The following is a 6,299-nucleotide window of genomic DNA, read 5'->3' as shown; positions in this document are numbered from 1 at the left end:
GTAAGTCTTGACCTTGAACTTTCATCTTTTCCAGACTAAATCAAGATCCCAAAATCCTGCTCAATCAAGCGATACCCTGGGCCTCTGAAGAGCCACTAAAAGGCTTGGGGCTGTTAAATCTATATAGTTCTAAGAAACATGGCGTTTGGACATCTGAAGCTGGCTTGTCTGTTGCAGCTGCTTTGTCAGGACATTTAAAGCACCACTGGTTGTCTCACTAATGAGTATCTGTAATTATGTGAGACAGTTGGACACTGTGCTGCATGAGAACTTCTTCTTAACCGTGACCATGAAGTCCCTGCTGGTAAAGCCTACTTCCTGCTGATGCCGGTGAAGTAATCTTAAGGTGTGTGTGTGCATTTCCTTAGAGCAGTGATTACAGATTTCCATCAATGTACTTCACTGGGGACTTCTGCAGTTTCCACAGGGTGTATATAGTATGCACATTATACATATAAATGGTTAAAACATTTAACATTAACTAAACGTAGAGGATGAATGGATGAAAATATTTAGTTAAAAGCTATTATTTATCATTATTAATATTAAATGGATGAAAATATTTAACTAAGAGTAATGAATGGTTGAAAACATTTAGCTAAAAGTAAACACTAATGCTAGCTAAGAGCGGCTGAGTAGCTGAAAGTAATGGTTAAACTATTTAGTTAAAAGTAATGGATAAACACTTGAAATTAGCTGAATAAATGGTTGAATAATTTATAAAAAGTTGTGGATAAATGGTTGAAAGAGTTAGTTAAAAGTAATGGATACGTCTAAATAGTTGACAGTTAGCTAAAAGTAGCAGATAACGCTACATTGTTGACACGATTAGCCAAACGTAACGGATAACGCTAAACTGTTGACACGGTTAGCCCAAAGTAACAGATAACACTAAATTGGTGACACAGTTAGCTAAAAGTAGTTGATAAAAAGTAGTGGATAAATTCCTGAAGGCAGTTTGCTAAAACTAAAGGATAACACTAAATTGTTGACACGGTTAGCTAAAAGCAGTGGATAAATTGCTGAAAGCAGTTAGCTAAAACTACTAGATAATGCTAAATTGTTGACACGGTTAGCTAACAGCAGTAGATAATAGACTGAAACATCCAGCTCCTAGTAGCACGAGTGAAAACCTCACTAAGACACTGACAGTTCAGTTGTATGAAAAAGGTATTGTAAGAGCGTACACTTTAATACAATCAACACATTTGGAACATCACTGATGGTGCTGATGAAAGGTTTATAGTTCATCAGTGAGGGCCTGTGTGTAAGTCACACGTCAGACAGAAAAGGTTGCAACCACTGGCTTACAGAACAGTTAGTGCCTACAAACAGCTTTGAGAGCCGTCAAAAGAAAGTGTACTCCCCAGATGTTAATTTATGCATGATCTAAATTCTCCCACATAGCAGGTGTTTTTCTTGTATTTCTTGTCTTTCTCTCTCCGTTCTGTTCACACTCTCTCAACTCATCGCCCGATCCCACTCCATCCCCCCTCCTGTTACAGCTCTTCAGCTGGCGTTAGCACATAACTTGCGAAAGCAGCCGTCAAAGCCTCTTCTGTCCAATTAGCTGCTTTTAATGGAAATTCCCATTGGCGCCTGTAACTAAACAGACAATAACTCCCCTCACTCCACAAGAAAGATAGCATGTGATGTGTCCTCTGGAGATTGTGGGTTTATTTATAAATTGATTCTTTTACTTTTTTCAATTATTAAATCATGGAACCCAAATAAGGAATTTGGACCAAATTTGTTGCCATGTGTAAAACCTCCAGGGCGTGTAGTGTTATTATTCCTTCTCTTCATACACAGTTGTTTAATATAGTGGTACCCTTTAATTGTATGTGCTTGAATGAAGGATTTTATCTCTGGTTTTTCGAGGAGCAGTTGATGATTAGTTGTGTCAATTGTTGTCAAAGTTTATGCAAGTTAGACAGACCTTGCATCTGTTATGGAAATCATCTTAAAACATTTTTATACCTTAAAGTCCTTACACTCTATTAATGAATATTCAATAGATTTCATTACCTAAAATGTCAATGTAGTGTTTTGTCTTAAGTTCTGTTTTTTCTGTTTTAATGATTATCAGGATGTGAGAGGTAAAAGTGAATTATTTTGAGACTGTTTGTATTTGTATAAGCCTGAGTTCTGGGTGAGGCCACAGTAAGTTAGTAATGACATTTCCCATCCAGAAAAGACCACGTAAAAATACAGAATCTCAATGTTTGGCCGTGGTTTGCTGATCTCTGACCACAGATGCTTTTTTAGCAACACAACTGATTCCAACTTTGACCCAACACTGCTGTGTAGGAGTGAGGAAAAGACCCCTCGGGTTAAAAATATCAACCGGCCACATTGTTTCCATGGCAATGCGATCACATACTGGACTTGGGGGAGTTTCACCAGAAGGATGCTGATCAACCTACACACTGCAGACCACACCGCCATCGCATAATTTCTCCTCATAAATGGATACCACCCGACTATTAGGTTTGTTTGATGTCTCTTGAGGTAATAGGTGGGTGTTTGTCTCTGATAATTTGGGCGGCTGTAGCAACAGAATTGGAGGGGGCAGTTTATATTCCCTCAAACAACACTGGAATTTACACCCGCGGACCCTCCCTCCTCTCTGAGCCTTCAAAGGAAGCAGGTCACGCTTGCTGTTTCTGATATTTGATCTTGAGCAAAACATTAAAAATATACAGTATACCAAGAATAAATAGAAATTCCTTAAATTTGAAATTGAGGGTTTACATAGGTGTTAATCACATTTAACTTGTAGTTGGTGAGAACTGATTAATAATTGGTAAATATGGACAGACTGAAATGGTGTCTGCTTACGCTCATCTTCATCAGAACTGTTACTGTGTGGTTTCTACATTCGCACAGACCCACTAGAAGACCATGCAGGAGGAGTATTGATTTGACTGTTTGATAACACTGAGTTTTCATTGAGACACAGACACTACACAGCAACGGCTCTGCTGGAGACGAGCGACAGATGAATTCCAGCAATTGTTGAATTCAGCTGCTGTTTTTCGAGGTCAATATTAAAGCTTTTCATGACACGCTGTGGCCAATGGATTGCAAGGAAGTACTTGAGCTGAACAGTGAATATTCTGTTGGATGTTTTCTGTTTGTCAGTTGATGGCTGAGGTTGAATGTGAACAAGTCTTAACTGAAACAGTAAAGTATTTCCTCCCTAACACCACTTTCATCCTTTGGTCGTTGTAACTAATGTGTTTGTCAGTGGTTAATTAGGGACACGGGGCAACGTCCCGAGTCACTGGCTCCTACAGCTATTTCATAGCTGCAGGAGCCAGTGACTCGGGGCGTAGCCCCGAGTCACTTATTACTATCCCGCGCGTTTCTTCTTCTTCTTCTTCTTCTTATTAGGGACACGGGGCAACGTCCCGAGTCACTGGCTCCTACAGCTATTTCATAGCTGCAGGAGCCAGTGACTCGGGGCGTAGCCCCGAGTCACTTATTACTATCCCGCGCGTTTCTTCTTCTTCTTCTTCTTCTTATTAGGGACACGGGGCAACGTCCCGAGTCACTGGCTCCTACAGCTATTTCATAGCTGCAGGAGCCAGTGACTCGGGGCGTAGCCCCGAGTCACTTATTACTATCCCGCGCGTTTCTTCTTCTTCTTATTAGGGACACGGGGCGTAGCCCCGAGTCACTTATTACTATCCCGCGCGTTTCTTCTTATTAGGGACACGGGGCAACGTCCCGAGTCACTGGCTCCTACAGCTATTTCATAGCTGCAGGAGCCAGTGACTCGGGGCGTAGCCCCGAGTCACTTATTACTATCCCGCGCGTTTCTTCTTCTTCTTATTATTAGGGACACGGGGCAACGTCCCGAGTCACTGGCTCCTACAGCTATGAAATAGCTGCAGGAGCCAGTGACTCGGGGCGTAGCCCCGAGTCACTTATTACTATCCCGCGCGTTTCTTCTTCTTCTTCTTCTTATTATTATTATTTTTCATCTTCCTCCAAGTTTTCGTCCTCAAACTCGTCCCACAGCTTTGAGAAAACCCTCGCAAATTATATATCAAAACGTGCGTATTGTTCGGGATCGGTGTGCTATTACTTTTCTCAAATTTATCGCAGTTTTTCGCGTCGTAAGACGCGAAAAACTGCGATAAATTTCCCATAAGAAATGAATGGGACGGCCGAAAAAACAAGATTGAAATTGGAGTTTTTCAAACATCTGTAGCTCAGGCATACATTCACCGAGAGACTTCATTTCAACTTTAAAATGTAGACCCAAGTCTGGTCTATTGGTGTGTTCATCCACATTTTGATTGGTCCTATAGTTTTTGATCAGTCACTGTTCAATGACAGTGATCGTTTGGCGGGAAATTTTGAGATTATAATGGGTGTGTATTGCGCGGAATGTTCGTGCTAGAGTGCGTGCTAGAGTGGCACAGAGTCTAAAAACGATCTGAAAATCTTCTCTTTTTCTCGTCGCTACGGCCACAAATTACACTCTACACGCATAATTTTGGGCTCATTTTGTAGACAAACTTGTCCTCTTTCGTGTGATGTCCTCGAAAAAGCCGAGAGACTTACTGAATTTAAATAGTGAGACGTTTTGTGCAGCCAGCGCCCTCCTGTTCTCCCATTAAGTCCCATGTTAAAATTCAGAGCTGTTTTGTGAGCAAAGCAGAAATGCCTCCTGTCTTTAGATCGCCATAAAACGAAAAGTTGTTGTGTCAGGAATAAAACGAGGAGATGGCCGGACTCAGGAAGTTCTCGGGAGTCCGATGATCTATAGTACACTCTGATACGAGGTACGGTTCTCTCACCAGAGGATTTAGTTCAGGAGGTTCGCCGAACCCAAATCTCACTGCATACAATACAAACTCCTGTTCTCTGAGTCGCAGAGTCTTTTTAAGTCGACCATTTTGTCATTTTTCTAAAGAATATCTGGACATAAAACACACGTACATCTGGCCCAGACTTGTCCGCATCTCACAGTGTAATCGGTTTTTTGATAGCAGCTACGGTTTTGACACAATCGCAAGTTGTTCGGAAGAAACCGACAGCGAAAAAGCCGCTTTTCAAGGGAGGAGTTTAACAGGTGCAACTGTCATTTACACACACACCGGTCAATAACCCACGCACACACATCTGCAGGACAACAAGCCTGAGAATGATTATCTTAACGAGCTCAGTCAAAACAAGGGCATTGTTTGAAAACAATCTCCATCCAACAAACAGTTAAACTCAGCTTCACCAAGCGCTTTGCCAAAAAGGTTGAGAAAGTAGTCACACAAACACACACACAAGCAGGGCTAACCAACAGCTAAAAAGTGATTAAAAACAAGCACGTCAAAACTGAACAGGAACAGGTAAAAAGTGGGAGAGGTAGAGAGGTAATTATCAGCAGGTGGGGCAGAAGTTACACAGGCACACACGCACACACACACACACACACACACATTCGGACACATATATACTATACACATCTCCATGTAGGAGCTGGTTGGGCTGCTTGTGTAGTTCAAGCAGACACACACACACAAACAGACGAAGACACACACATACGCAGTCACACACAATGACAGATACATAAACACACACACACAGACAAATGCACAATGAAAACCCCATCCCCCCGCCCCCTTGTTAACACCGTTAGCTCTATTAGCTCTGTTAGCACAGTTAGCTCTGTTAGCGTTAGCGCCGTTAGCTGTTAGCTCCGTTAGTGTTAGCTCTGCTAGCTCTGTTAGCATTAACTCCATTCATTAATCAGGGACTGACTACCTCTGATATCTGCCGTTTTCTCAATTTGCAGCCTTTTTCAATTGTCCGCTGCTTCGCCATAGTTTCTCCTAGAGACTTCATTCAAACTTTAAAACGTAGATAATTTTGTCGGCTCAAAATGACCCTCGGCACATTTTGATATCTCTTACGGTTTTCGAGCTATGACCATCGAAGGCCGACGTAAGACGCAAACAACTGCGATAAATTTCCCATAAGAAATGAATGGGGAAATTTCCTCAAATTTCAGCCTTTTTCAATTGTCCGCTGCTCGGCCATACTTTGTCCTAGAGACTTCATTCAAACTTTAAAACGTAGATAATTTTGTCGGCTCGAACACACCCCGTGTCCCTTTCAAAATTTCCCAGGGGGAATTTTCTAGTTATTATTTTTCATCTTCCTCCAAGTTTTCGTCCTCAAACTCGCCCCGCAGCTTTGAGAAAACCCTCGCAAATTATATATCAAAACGTGCGTATTGTTCGGGATCGGTGTGCTATTACTTTTCTCAAATTTATCGCAGTTTTTCGCGT

The sequence above is a fragment of the Chelmon rostratus genome, chromosome 3 (genome assembly GCF_017976325.1).
Source record: "Chelmon rostratus isolate fCheRos1 chromosome 3, fCheRos1.pri, whole genome shotgun sequence".
In the NCBI taxonomy this organism is placed as follows: Eukaryota; Metazoa; Chordata; class Actinopteri; order Chaetodontiformes; family Chaetodontidae; genus Chelmon; species Chelmon rostratus.
Note: the sequence above shows the minus strand (reverse complement) of the source record.